The sequence below is a fragment of the Halichoerus grypus genome, chromosome 13 (genome assembly GCF_964656455.1).
Source record: "Halichoerus grypus chromosome 13, mHalGry1.hap1.1, whole genome shotgun sequence".
Taxonomy (NCBI): Eukaryota; Metazoa; Chordata; class Mammalia; order Carnivora; family Phocidae; genus Halichoerus; species Halichoerus grypus.
The window spans coordinates 36,757,696-36,772,985 of NC_135724.1; the positions used below are offsets into that span (position 1 = coordinate 36,757,696).

Below are 15,290 nucleotides of genomic sequence, written 5' to 3' on the forward strand. Positions count from 1 at the left end.
CGGCGGCGGGCTGGGGAGAGGGTTGCGGAGATTTAACCCCTGAACCTCCGCCTAGCTGTCCCAGCCCAGCTGTAGCGAGCGACCTGGTCAGCCAGCGACAGGTCCCCTGCTGCCCTATTTGCCGGTTCTTGACGTGAATGTCGAAACATCTTTCGGGAAAGCCCTTTGGGGCAGGGTAGGTTTTCTGACTACGTAATGAGTTCTTTATTATCTCTCTCTCTTTAAATCCCCACTCCACCTCCTCTTCATATTCGCTGGTGTGCTTCCGTTCTAACTTTCTTCCTGTCCTCTCGCTGGTTTTTTTCCCCAGAACAGTGGTGTGCCTCCAAATCACCTGGGCGCCTTGTTAAAATACTTTTTTGGGGGCCCCACCCCTAGAGTTTACCACTCAGCAGGTCTGGGGTGGGAGCTCAGGTTCACAGGTACTGCTGCTGTTGGTTCTGGGACCACACTTTGAGAACCATTGCCCTACAATGCCCTACAAATAAATAATCCTCAGCGATTAATTCCTGAGTTGCTGGGAAGCTGGATTTTGATGTACTTTGCCATCAAGGAAGGCCACAGGGGATCTGTTTCTCAACAGCTTGCTTAAGAGGAAATTTAAAAATATATATATATGGAGACAAATGAAAATGAAAACACAACAGCCCCCAAATCTTTGGGATGCAGCAAAAGCTGTTCTAAGAGGGAGGTTTATAGCAATACAGGCCTACTTCAAGAAGCAAGAATCTCAGATAAACCAACTTACACCTAAAGGAACTAGAAAAAGAACAAACAAAACTCAAAACCAGTAGAAGGAAGGAAATTAATAAAGACAAGATCAGAAATAAACAAAATAGAAACTAAACAGTTTGAGGGGGCGCCTGGATGGCTCAGTCGTTAAGCGTCTGCCTTCGGCTCAGGTCATGATCCCAGGGTCCTGGGATCGAGCCCCGCATCGGGCTCCCTGCTCCGCGGGAAGCCTGCTTCTCCCTCTCCCACTCCCCCTGCTTGTGTTCCCTCTCTCGCTGTGTCTCTCTCTGTCAAATAAATAAAATCTTTTAAAAAAAAAAAAAAGAAACTAAACAGTTTGCTTGCCAGTACATTCCTCATGTGGCTAAAAGATCAGGATGAGAAGGACCTGAAATTTGGGGCAGCAGGGCGCACATTGGAATAGGAAAGGATATTGTTATGTCCTTGGAAATTTCTTAGGAAGTACAGGGGGAGTTAGGAGAATGATTGAGACATATGAGATGTTGGGAAGAGGTACAGGTTTAAAAAAGTGGTGATTGGCTGAAATGATGGTTGAGGTAGAAGTAGAGGGCTTTCTGTCCCAGCCCAAGACCCTCTTCTGATGTATGAAATCTTAGGGATGTATGAGTGAGACTCTGATATTCCTGTAAAGAACTTGTTTGGGTCCAGCCTCCCAAGAATGGGGTGCAGATACTTTAGAACAAAAACAAAAACAAAACAGCTTCACTGTGATATAAGAGACATTCAATAATAAGCAAATATTTAGAGTATATAATTTAGTAAGTTTTGTCATATGTATATAGTTGTGAAACCATCACCACAATCAAAATAATGAACGTATCAGCAAACTCAGAAGTTTTCTTCTACCTTTTGTATCTCCTCCCTCTCTTCCCACAGCTCCCAACCACTGTTCTGCTTTGTGTTACTATAGATTAGTTTGCATGTTTTAGAGATTTATTTAAATAGAATCATAGAGAATGCACTCTTTTTTTGGTCAGACTTCTTTCACTGAGTATTATTATTTTGAGATTTATCTGTATCACTGTTGTATATCAGTAGTCCATTGCTTTTTTTGCTGAATAATATTCCATTAGCTATATATGTATCACAATTTGTTTATCCACTCACGAGTTGATGGGAATTTGGGTTATTTCCAGTTTTTTACTATTACAAATAAAGCTGCTATGAACATTGTTGTCCAAGACTTTATACGGACATGTACTTTTTTCTCTTTCATGGTAGTTGTATGTTTAACATTTTGAGAAACTGCTACACTGTTAGAATGGCTGAAACATTTTGCATCCCCACCAGCAATGTATGAGAATGCCATAGTTGATATACTACTTTATTTTTTTTTTTAAGATTTTATTTATTTATTTGACACAGAGAGAGAGAGTGAGAGAGAGCACAAGCAGGGGAAGCGGCAGGCAGGCAGAGGGAGAGGGAGAAGCAGGCTCCCCGCTGAGCAAGGAGCCCGATGTGGGGCTCGATCCCAGAACCCTGGGATCATGACCTGAGCCGAAGGCAGCCGCTTAACCGACTGAGCCACCCAGGCGCCCCAATATACTACTTTAAACAGGTGTTCAGTAAAAGAGAATGAGAAATTTAGTCAAAGGTTAATACTTACGTACAAAGGTGAGGGTTTTTTTTTTTTTTTAAAGATTTTATTTATTTATTTGGCAGAGAGAGACACAGCGAGAGAGGGAACACAAGCAGGGGGAGTGGGAGAGGGAGAAGCAGGCTTCCCGCAGAGCAGGGAGCCCGATGCGGGGCTCGATCCCAGGACCCTGGGATCAGGACCTGAGCCGAAGGCAGATGCTTAACGACTGAGCCACCCAGGCACCCCAAAGGTGAGGGTTTTGTTAACTTTTTACCTGGAAGTGTTGATGTGAATATAGATTTTCTGAGTATTTAACCAAGGAAATCAAACTTTTTTTCAGATTGTGCTAGATTTGTTGCTTTGTGGAGTCTTACCAAAGATATTGCATTCGGAGGCTGAGAAGCCAGCTTGGAATCTAACAGTTTGATCAATCGACCAAAACAACCCTAGACCTAACTGTGGTTCACACCAGCTGACACTGGAGAAGTTCCTCTCAGTAAGGTAAAAGGAATTCAAAGGTTTCCAGAGAGATCAGGAGTGATAATACAGGCATGGGAAATGATATGAGAGTCTCAAGAATGAAACTGATAGGTCACCCACCAATATTCTACCTGATTTCCATTTCCTATTCCATTTCCTCTTGGGGGAAACTAGGCCAAACTAACATATGTCTGATTTAGGCATATTCTACAGCAGTGGTTCTTAATCTTTTTTGGGTAATATAACTACTTTGAGAATATGATAAAAACTACAGACCTCTTCCTCAGAAAGTTGGACATAAAGACCGACTGCTTATCCTGTATTGCTTATCATGTATTATATTGTATTAGAAATTAATTTCCCTTGATAGTTAGACTATATAATCAGTCTTCACAAAGAATGAATTTCAATCTAAAAATCAATCCCCAGGTCCAGGTGAAAAAGGGAAATAAATCCAAATTGTGAAGCCAAATGAAAAATTTAACATTCCTTTTTGATCAAAGAAATATTAACACGTAGGCTGCTGCTGTTTGATTTTGAATGGTACATCTAAATTATGGACAATCCAACATCTTTGATATATTAATATGCATGTCCAATTGACTGTGACTTTTTAAAAACAGAACAAGTGCTGGGGCTCCTGGGTGGCTCAGTCCATTAAGCTGCTGCCTTCATCTTAGGTCATGGTCCTGGAGTCCTGGGATCTGCTCAGCAGGGAGTCTGCCTTTCCCTCTGCCCCTCCTCCCCGCTTGTGTTCTCTCTCTCTCTAGCTCATGCTCATTCTTTCTCTCTCTCAAATAAATAAATAAATAAAATCTTAAAACAAAACAAAACAGAACAAGTGCTGAAAACTGAGATTCAGAAGGCGAAATAATGGCCAACATTATTATTTCCTAAGGTTCACTTTGACAGAGATGAATAGGCTTGTATCCCAAACACCAGAATTCTCCAAGACCTCTAGAGTTGAATTCAAGTCAGATCATTTATTTTCAGTCAGTGAGGTCATTGGCATCATTTTGAAAGGTCTTCAACTTCAAAACCAAGTCACAGCAGTTTAAACAACTCTTGGTCTGTACTTAACACATTGTTGTGGGTTGAATTGTGTTCCTCCCAAAAGATATGTTCAAGTCCTAACCTGTGGTACCTGTGAATGTGACTTTATTTGGAAATAGGATCTTTGCAGATGTAATCAAGTTAAAATGAGATCATGCTGGATTAAGGTGTCTTAAGGTGTCATATGGTGTCTTTATAAGAAGAGGTCAATAATTACTGGAAGTTAGGAGACAGGCATGAACCTCAGAGCCTTCAGAAAGCACGGTATTGCCAGCACCTTGATTTTGGATTTGTAACCTCCAAACTGTGAGAGAATACATTTCTGTTGTATTAAGCCACTCTGTGGTACCAGAAGTGAGGTGCTACTTTAACAAATACCTAAAAATGCTGATGTGGCTTTGGAGTTGAGTAACGACTAGAATTTGGAAGGGTTTTGAGGCTCATGATAGAAAATACCTAGGTTGCCTTGAAGAGATTGTTGGTAGAAATATGGATGTTAAAGTTGACTCTGGCAAGGGCTTGGAAGGAAGCGAAAAGGACAGTAGAAACCTTTTCTGTCATCTTAAAGAATACATATATTGTCATGAACAGAATTTTGCTAGGAATAATGAGCATTAAATATACTGGTGAGGTATCAGACGGAAATGAAGAAAACATTATTGGAAGCTGGAGAAAAGGCGATACTTGTAAAGTAGCAGAAACTTGGCTGAATCATGTTCTGCTATTGGGTGGAAAAAGAATTTGTAAGTGATGAAGTTGGATATTTAGCTGAGGAGCTTTCCAAGCAAAGTTTGAAAAATGTGGCCTGGTTTTTCCTTGCTGACTATAGTAAAATATGAGAGGAAAGAGAGAAATTGAGGAAGGAACTGTTAAGCGAAAAGGAATCAGTACTTGATAATTTGGAAAATTTCTCAGCCTATCCTTGCTCTGGAGACAAGGCCATGAATGTAGCTGGACAACCTTTTGGTGAAGAGATTGGGTGTGTGATTCATGCATCCAACCAACTGTCTCAACAGAAACCAGAAGTAGAAATGGGTGATCCAGGAAGGATCTGAGAAGAACCCCTGCATATAACTGTGTGGATCCCCTTGATATCCACAGACAACCAACATGGTTGTTATATCACCAGAAACACTACCAGCTTGGACTGAATTGGACAGAGGCAGGACAAAATGGGACAAAATGAAGGAAGTTTGCCAGATTTCTAGGGTTCTGCATGCAGAAAATGGGGAGCCCAGTAGGCGGGTCCACTTAAGGGCTGAGAGACCAGGGCCACCTTAGCTGAGAGGGGCTGATGGAGCTTCCATTGGCCCAAGGGACATACTGAGCCACAGAGTAATAATTTGGGAACTCTACAAATATTTGGAAGTTAAACAGCCCATATCTAAATAACTTTTGGTTCAAAGAAGAAATCACAAAGGAAATTAGAAAATATTTTATTTTATTTTATTTTATTTTTTTAAAGATTTTATTTATTTATTTGAGAGAGAGAGAATGAGAGAGAGCACATGAGAGGGGGGAGGGTCAGAGGGAGAAGCAGGCTCCCCGCCGAGCAGGGAGCCCGACGCGGGACTCCATCCAGGGACTCCAGGATCATGACCTGAGCCGAAGGCAGTCGCTCAACCAACTGAGCCACCCAGGCGCCCTAGAAAATATTTTAAACTGAATGAAAACGAAATGCAACATACACAATTTTATGGGATGCAACCAAAGCAGTGCTTAGAGGAAATTTTATAGCTTCAAAATGTCTATCTAAGAAGAAAATCTCTTATCAATAACCTAAGTTTCCACCTTAAGAAGCCTGAAAATGGGCAGCAAACTTAACAACAAAAAAGCAGAAGGAAAGGAGTAATAATGATTAGAATAGTAATGAATGAAATAGAAAACAGGTAAACAATAAAGAAATATCAATGAAACCAAAATTTTGTTCTTTGAAAATATGAACAAAAATCGACAAACCTTTAATACGCTGACCAAGAAAAAAAGAGATTAACAAAAGCAGAGAAGAGGGGACATCACTACCAACGCTATAATAATTTAAAAGAATATAAGGGAATCCTATGAATAACTTCATGCCAACATATTATACAACATAAGTGTCATAGACAAATTACTTGAAATATACAAATTACTAAAAGTGACTGAGGGATGCCTGGGTGGCTCAGCTGGTTAACTATCTGCCTCCGGCTCAGGTCATGATCCCAGGGTCCTGGGATCCAGTCCCGCCTTGGGCTCCTTGCTCAGTGGGGAGCCTGCTTCTCCCTCTGCCCGCCGCTCCCCCTGCTCGTGCTCTCTCTCTATCCCTGACTGATAAATAAATAAATAAATAAATAAATACAATCTTTAAAAAAAAAAGGGACTGAAAAAAATAGAAAATGTGAATAAATGTGTGAAAAGTAAAGAAGTTGAATTAGTAACTAAAAATTTTCTAACAAAGAAAAGCACAGGCCCAGATGGCTTCACTAGTAAATTCTTTCGAACAGTTAAAGAATACCAGTCTTTCACAATCTCTCCCAGAAAATAGAAGGGCCAGTAATTACTTTGATACCAAAGCAGACAAGGGCGCCTGGGTGGCTCAGATGGCTGAGCGTCTGTCTTCGGCTCAGGTCATGATCCCAGAGTCCTGGGATCGAGCCCCACATCTGGCTCCTGGCTCGGCTGGGAGCCTGCTTCTCCCTCTCCCTCTGCCTCTCCTCTGCTCATGCTCTTTCTCTCTCTCTCCCTCTGTATCTCTCTGTCTCAAATGAATAAATAAAATCTTAAAAAAAAAAACAAAACAAAGCAGACAAAGACATCACAGGAAAAGAAAGCTACAGACCAATATCTCTAACAATACAGACACAAAAGTCCTCAATAAAATATTAGCAAATTAACTTCATTAATATAGGGGCGCCTGGGTGGCTCAGTCGGTTAAGCGTCTGCTTTTGGCTCAGGTCAGGATCTCAGGGTCCTGGGAGCAAGCCGGCTTCTCCTTCTCCCTTTGCCCCTCCCCACTGCTTGTGCACAGGCTCTCTCTATCTCAAATAAATAAATAAATAATATTTTTTAAAGATTTTATTTATTTATTTGAGAGAGAGAATGAGAGAGAGAGAGCATGGGGGGGGCGGTTAGAGGGAGAAGCAGACTCCCCACTGAGCAGGGAGCCCGATGTGGGACTCGATCCTGGGACTCCAGGATCATGACCTGAGCCGAAGGCAGTTGCCTAACCAACTGAGCCACCCAGGCGCCCAATAAATAAAATATTTTTAAAAATTAACTTGATATATAAAAAAGGATTATATACCACGACTCAGTAGGATTTATCCTAGTAAGTTGGTTTAATATCCAAAAATAAATTAATGTGGTTAGAGATTCAAATATCTTTCAATAATGTTTATCAATAATTGAATGAATATTGGTATAATCATACAATGTAACATTATTAGAAATGAAAATGTAGGGGTGCCTGGGTGGCTCAGTCGTTAAGCGTCTGCCTTCAGCTCAGGTCATGATCCCAGGCTCCTGGGATCGAGCCCCGCATCGGGCTCCCTGCTCCGCAGGAAGCCTTCTTCTCCCTCTCCGACTCCCCCTGCTTGTGTTCCTGCTCTCACTATCTCTCTCTGTCAAATAAATAAATAAAATCTTAAAAAAAAAAATGAAAATGTACATTGTATGAACAGATTTCACAATGTTGAATTCAGCCTGACTTAAAAGAGTACCTATTGAATTCCATTTATATACAGTACAAAAAGAGGCAAGACCAACCTATCATGTTCAAAGTTCAGTGTAGTGGCTATCTTTCAGGGCTAGAGGAGGGTGGTGACTTGAAGAGAGCACAAGGGGGACTTCTGAAGAGGGATAATGTTCTGTTTCTTCATCTGGGTGCTAGTAACATGAGTATGTTCAGTTTGTGAAAATTCAAAAAATAGTATGTGCATTTGTTTACTTGTAAAATCAGCATTGCTAACCAATACTATTTGGCTGTTCTGCATTCACAGCATCAAAACACAGACCAAAATGCACCGTTTTTTATTATAATGCTTCGTTTTATTTTCTGAGACAACTCCACCTGCCTATCTGGTCTCATTCTCTCCCCATCAGCTATGTATTCCTCTTTCCTTCTATCTTCAGTTTTTCTTCCTACTCACATTTTACCTTTTTTTCCTACAAATATAATTAGGTGTCTAGTATCTTTAAAAAAACAAACACCTTTCAATCCCGTTGCCTAGTCCAACCAAGTGTTCTTTCTTTTTCCTTCTTGTAGGATCGCATTTCTCAGAAGGAATTATCACCTGTTTTAAGTGTCTTATCTTACAAGTACATTCCACAGGTAACATCTCTCAAGCTCTTCGTCTACCCCTCCCCTTAATTCCAGCATCACCTTAGCTCTTGCCTCTTCCAGTTCTCTGCCCCATCTGCTGGTCACCTGTTCTCTCTCCTGATACACTCTTGACTTTCATGATGTTTGAACCATCTGGGCTTTCCTCCTCCAAGAAGCTTCTCTTCTCTATCTGTTCTTGCTCTTCCCACCCACAAACATTGGTATTTTATAATCTCCTGTTTATTTTCCATAAGATCTCCCTTGGTGATGTCATGCCCTTCTCCATCTTCAATCATATTTTCAGATACGACCAAATCCTGCTAAGTTCACGTTTCTAAACGTCTGTCCTCTTTTCGTTATCTGTTTTGCCCTTTAATCCACTCTACACAGTATGCCAGACACCGCCCCGAAGTACAGTTCTTGCCATGTCACATGTAAATGGCCTGCACTGATTACTAAAGGCATTTCTAATTCCCGGAGCCTGGCATTTGAAACTCCAAACCTGACCCCATCGCATCCCTCAGCCTAGGTTCCAGCCAACGAAGATGCTGGGCTAATTCCTCAGCATTCCCTGAACTTCCCATTGCTGTGCTCTCCCTCAGGCCACTCCTCTAAGTCATCATTTTAGTCGTTGGGCAAGACTCAGCTTGAGTAGCGCCTTCTACGAGAGAAAATTTTTCTGAGTCTGTCCCGCTTGGTTTCGGCCCTCCTTGCCCTTGCCCACGACGGCAGGGTCGATCCTCCGCCTTGCACCCTGGCCGAGCCTGGGCTGGGCCCTTCCCTCAACCTCCACGCACTCCTCGCGTTAGCTTCTAGAACTGTTACTGAAGACAGCGTGTTTGTGGTGTACGAATGTGGTCTTGACCTCCTCTTCCCCAAATTTACAGAGGGAGGGTTCTATTTTTATCTCCTTGGGGTTACACCAGACGCGCGCTCTCTCTATATTTCTTTTCTGCTCTTTCCGTCGCCTGTCAACCATTTTGAATCGGGGCTGTCCCCACCAACTCCCACCCGGAGACACACTGCCCCCAGCTTCGCACCCCTCCTTCCAAGCCCCTGCGCCCCGCGCGGGCCACAGAGCTGCAGTCCTCCGGGCTTCCTAGAGGGGCGCGCCCGCCCGCACTTCCGGCGCGCGCGGCCGGAGGCCGTTCTGCTCCCTCCCTGGGGTCGGTGCGGCAGCCAGCCGAGCGAAGGGTGAGTGAGGCGATCCGGCAGCGCCGCCCCGGTGCTTCCCAAACCGCCCCCGTCGGGCCTCAGCCCTCCCCGCCGCTTTGCCTCAGCCTGTCCCTGCCAGAGGCAGAGCCTGCGGCTGTACCAGGTGGCCGCCCCTCCTCGACGCTTCCGTCCGGCAGTCGGTCCATTTCTTCCTGCATCTGTCTGTTTGCCTGCTCATCCGCCGCCCTAGCGTCCTTTGACTTCGCAAGCACTTACCGGGCGCCTCCTGTGTGCCAGGCCGCAGGCTGAGGAGTCGGCGATGAACTGAGGCGATCTTTCCTCCCACTTCTTATGCGGCCAGAGCTCGCTCTTGAGTCAGGTCTCAGCTGTTCGTCTTGACTTCCCCGGTTTAGGTTCGACCCTCATAGCCCTTTCTACTTTCCCCTTTGTAGTTCTTACCAAGACTAAGTTAGGTAATCCTGTGGCCTTTCTGTTTAACCTCTGCCTCCCTACTAAAATTTTAAGTTACGTAATGGCAAGGACACTGTCTTGTTTATAACTCTCTGCTCAGTGCCTAGCGCAGTGCCTGCATAAAGTAGGCATTCTGTAAATATTAAGGAAATGTGTGGAAAAACACAGGACCTCCTCGAAAGGGCCGTTGGTTTGGTGGGGAAGGCATTTCAGCAGAGTACATATCTAAGAGCATGGACTCTGGAGTCAGACCATTTTGTTTGAAAACAGTCCAGACTACATCACTTCCAAACCATGGGACCTGAGACAAATTATGTAACTTCTCAGTTTCTGTTCAGTAAAACAGTAGAACCTAGACCATAAAGTGCTGCGAAGATGAAATGAACAGGTAGACCATGCTCATTGTACAATAAAAGCTCAATTAGAGTTTTCTGTTACAATTAAGTAAGCAAACAATGCAGATACATTATAATAACAGCTATACTGAAGGAAGCAGTTTTGTCCAAAAGTGCCCTGGAGGTTCTTGGGTTGCTTGGACTAAGAGCTAGCTGGGACCAGGCTCTCACCTCCCAGAGGGAAGGGCCATATCTAAGCTCAGTTCTTCCAGCCCCCCCCCCCCCCCCCCCCCCCCCCGCCATGGGTTCCCTAGACAACTCTGTAAACACTGACACTTGCAAACACAATTCTGGTCCCAAGCAGTCGACCTATGGCCCCCACTGACAAGGCTGTTTTCTCACATTTATGCTCTAAGAAGGTAGATGGAGCTCTTCCCTGAAACAGCAGCACTTCTCTCCAGAATTCCCTTTTGTGGGATAATGGAAGAATCGCAGGACCTGTGCTCATGTTACTGATCCCTAGCTGGTAAGTTTCCCCAATAAAGCCTATTCTATAATCCATGCCTTGTGATGTGGAATTTGCCTTTCCCTTGCGCCATTGTCTACCATGCATTGAGAACCTGTTCTGGGCCAAGTGTTTTAAAATACGAGGTTTATTATTAGTTAGGTTTGGTGAGGCCAACAGATAGGAGATGATCGCCATTCAAAAGATAGTTTGTTATTCATAGTTTCCAAGAGGAGCAGGCATGCCATGCCCCACGTGGTCACATGGCAAAATCACAGGATCAGTCAGGAGGCCAGGTGAGGGGAAAGTGGGCAGGAGTCTTTATTGTGGTTTCTGTGGGAAGGACTGGGTGAGGCAGGGTCAACAGGCTTAGGATTGGCTAGTTTAAATAGTTTCAGTGGGCTCTGAGGCATAGATAAGCTCTCTGTCTTGTCCCTAATTTTCTGGCATCTGGCCCTGGGTGATTAGGACAGGGGAATGGTGGCCCTGGATGTGAAAGTCCAGGGCAGGAGGTGGTGCGGTGTGGGCTCTGGGTTGGGTAGTTTGCATATGAAAAGCACACTTGTAGGTGAGTTTATTATCTCTAGGAATCTGCTAGCCCTGGGAAGGACAGTTCCTCCAGTGTAAGCAAGGCCCAGACGTCAAAACACCAGGATAAAAAGATATGCTTAACATACTAAGCACTACTCCAGATGTCTTATTACTTCCAATTCCTTTAATAACAGTGCAATGAAAGTGTTATTAACTCCATTTTTAGGAGAGGAAATGGAATCTTGGGTTTGGTCGGTGACTACCGTCACACAGCTATTAAGATAGTAAGAAGCTGCACTATGATTCCAAACTGTTGGGGCACTTGACTCCAAAGCTGGTGTTCCTCCTGTGAGCTAAGTCATCTTTCTGCTGTATGAGAAGTGCCATGGAAACATCTTTCAGTCCTTATTAGGCATTTGATAGTGTTGACCACTGCCTCTTTGAAACTCTTTCCCCCCCCCCACTATAGTGGTATTCATTCATGTATATATGGCACCTACTCTGTGCTGTGCATTGGATTGGGTGATAGAAAATGGTGAGCAAAAATGTTGATGTAACTTACAGTTGAATCATGGAGAAGATAGGTATTAACCCAATAGTCCCACCAAAGTATATAAACTGACAATGAGCGCGGTGCTCTGAGAGAAAGGAACATAATTCTCTTACAACTCCTTGACCGACCCAACCCTGCCTGCACATCAGAATCACTTGCAGAATGTTTTACAAATATAAAACCGAGGTTCTGACTCAGGCTGGGGCGCAGCTCAGGCATCTGTAAAACGAGATAAGTACGACCAAAGAGATTAGCTAAGGACTTTTGATTTTTTTTCCCTGCATTTGCTTTTTAAAAACTGGTCAGAGGGGGCGCCTGGGTGGCTCGGTTGTTAAGCGTCTGCCTTCGGCTCAGGTCATGATCCCAGGCTCCTGGGATCGAGCCCCATATTGGGCTCCCTGCTCAGCGGGAAGCCTGCTTCTCCCTCTCCCTCTGCCGCTCCCCCTGCTTGTGTTCCCTCTCTCGCTGTGTCTTTCTCTGTCAAATAAATAAAATCTTAAAAAAAAAAAAACTGGTCAGAGGAACAGGGTCAGATTTGCAATTTGAAAAGGTCTCTCTGGTTACAGTATGAGCAGACTGTTAATGTATAGTGTGACAGGACAGTTACTGGGATGAAGATGGTGGTGGCAGAGATGGGGAGGGGCAGATTCTGGAGACAGGCAATAAAATCAATAGGACTTAATTTGCATTAAATACAGAAAGGAGGTGTTAGGGATGCTTCCAGGTTTCTAGAAGTGCAGCCAGATGGATGTTCCTCCTTCCCGAGAGGGGACCACTGGGAGAGGAGCAGAATTGGAGTGGGAGGAATCATCAGTTGGTCATGCATGTGCTGTTTGAGGTCCTTTTGAGAAATTCAAGAGGCGTTATGGGGATAAGGAACAGTGGGTAAATAGGGCTGGTGCTCAGATGAGAGGTCCAGAGTAGAGAGGCCTGGAAGACAGTGAAGACAGTGCCAGACTTAAGGGCTAACCTATGGAACTCTGATGTAGAAGAGGGTGGGCCTGTGAAGGAGATGGAAGAAGGGAGAGAGACAATGCTTTATGATGAAACACTTCCCTTCAGCCACATACCCATGGAAGATAAGTTGGTGAGGCATAATATTTATAATAAAAATTTAGTATCACAAACATATTGAAATTAAAGGGCAAGATCCATGACATAGACCCGTGATCACTAAGTAAAGCACACATACCTATGTGATATGTGATCCATGTGATGCTTGGTAAATGCTATATACACAGTAATGCATAGATCCGATGATGTTTTGTTACGGGATTTCTTAAATGCCAATTGTCATAAATAAGAACTAACGAAATTTATTCATTATTTTTCAAATACTAAAAAATTAAGAGGAAAATATCCCCAAGTTTCTCAGTGTTTAGGTGTGTATGGCAAAAACACAGTTTAGGAAATGCTGCTTTGTAGATAGCTCAGATCTAACTTTATCATAAATCACTCAGGAAATGATTCCACCATCCTTTCAGTCACCAGCACCGGGCAAAAACCAGTCCTTGACTCCTCTTCCAAATCCTTATCCAGTGTGTCCCTAAGTCCTGTCAGATCTCCCATCTTGATCTTTGGCTCCCATAGCTCAGGCCCTCCTCGCCCAAATGGTTGCCACAGACCCCTTCCTGACCGGGCAGACAGACCGTCCAGCCATTCCTGTGGCTGTGGGGCTCAAGTCCAAACTCTGCAGTACAATCTTTCAGACCCTTGGCCTACTATCCCTCTGTAAGTGCCTCCTTTCTCACTATTCCTGAACTGTGCCGCAGGCTCTGGCCCGTTTCTGTTGTTTTGTTTTGTTTTTAAACATGGCTTCATATCAGAAGCATTTGGCGCACTTATTAAAGTCTCCCCCACAGAGATTCTGACTCAGGAAGTCTGTTGTGGGGTCCATGCTCCATGGCTGATTCTGAGGCAGAGGTGACAACCACTAGTCTGGCCTCCCTAACCCACCTGCAGCTCCCCCAATGGGCCACATATTCTCCTACCCACTGTTGTCTTTGCCTGAATGACCTGACTTGGCATCTTCACCTGGCTCATTCTTTTTTTTTTTAAGATTTTATTTATTTGACAGAGAGAGACACAGCGAGAGAGGGAACACAAGCAGGGGGAGTGGGAGAGGGAGAAGCAGGCCTCCCGCAGAGCAGGGAGCCCGATGCGGGGCTCGATCCCAGGATCCTGAGATCATGACCTGAGCCGAAGGCAGATGCTTAACGGCTGAGCCACCCAGGCGCCCCTTCACCTGGCTCATTCTTATCAGACTCTGCTGACATGTCTCCCCCTGGCAGGCAGCTCTCCCTGGTCTTAGTTGTCCTTCTCTGTGCTACCTTGCCTGCTTCCCTCTATCCTTGGGTTTATCACACTGCCTTTGCCGGTTTACCTGTTACTTTCCCATTGTAGGGAGTCTTTGAGGACAGAGCTTTTAATCCTGAGAATCCTGTTCAGTAAACTGCCTAGCATATAACTCAAGTATTTTTTGAAATAATGGGTGAAGGAATTCATTCCTCTTTTCTTGGTACTGTCTTAGAACCTGTGACTTAGGGCGCCTGGGTGGCTCAGTTGGTTAAGCGACTGCCTTCGGCTCAGGTCATGATCCTGGAGTCCCTGGATCGAGTCCTGCATCGGGCTCCCTGCTCGGCGGGGAGTCTGCTTCTCCCTCTGACCCTCCCCCCTCTCATGTGCTCTCTCTCATTCTCTCTCTCTCAAATAAATAAATAAAATCTTTAAAAAAAAAAAAAACCTGTGACTTAAAGTCAAGAATTCTTTGTACATTGACTCTGGCCATTCTCCATGACACTTTCCTAACATTTTCACCATCATTTAAAATATGTAGTATCAACCAAGATGGTCCTGGGTTAACCCATTCTGTAATAAAAAACAAGTGCTTTAGAATTGGGCAACCCTAGGTTCATGTCTTGAGTTTGCTATTTACCAGGTTGGGGCCATGGGTAAAATAACTTTTATTTATTTATTTAATTTTATTTTTTTAAAAGATTTTATTTATTTATTTGACAGAGAGAGACACAACTAGAGAGGGAACACAAGCAGGGGGAGTGGCAGAGGGAGAACTGAGCCACCCAGGCGCCCCGGTAAATTAACTTTTAAAAATCTCCATTTCCTCATCAGTAAAATGGGGATAATACTTACCTCATAGTATTATTGTCAAGCCCCAATAAAATAGTATTTGTAAAGTGCCCGGCACATAGTAGGTGTTTTTTAATTAACATATAATGTATTATTTGTTTCAGGGGTACAGGTCTGTGATTCATCAGTCTTAGACAATTCACAGTGCTCACCATAGCACATACCCTCCCCAATGTCCATCACCCAGCCACCCTATCCCTCCGACCCCCCTCCACTCCAGCAACCCTCAGTTTGTTTCCTGAGATTAAGAGTCTTTTATGGTTTGTCTCCCTCTCTGGTTTCATTCATAGTAGGTGTTTATTAAGTGCAAATTCCCTTTGAGGGAGACCCCATGACATTATAGAGCTCAATACTCTTGTTGCAGAGTCTGGTTCTGCTGCTTACAGGCTGTGTATCTTTGGTCAACTTATACATCTCAGTAGCCTCAT

The 15,290-nt window shown here is 44.0% G+C and overlaps 1 protein-coding gene across 12 annotated transcripts in view; it reads left to right on the forward strand.

Moving 5' to 3' along the window:
• The window catches only part of LOC118533873 (zinc finger and SCAN domain-containing protein 30), a 508,183-nt gene that overhangs the window by 486,617 nt on the left and 6,276 nt on the right, over positions 1 to 15,290 (forward strand). For 2 of the 12 annotated variants that reach the window (XM_036089357.2, XM_036089352.2), the window contains exons 1-2: positions 9,275 to 9,359; positions 10,543 to 10,652. The gene's annotated coding sequence lies outside the window, so the exon portion shown is untranslated. Of the gene's footprint in view, positions 1 to 11; positions 176 to 2,406; positions 2,583 to 2,672; positions 2,834 to 8,108; positions 8,175 to 9,274; positions 9,360 to 9,561; positions 9,734 to 10,389; positions 10,653 to 15,290 lie in introns of those variants that run through there. The other 10 variants (XM_078060430.1, XM_036089347.2, XM_036089346.2 and 7 more) reach the window with 9 other exon arrangements.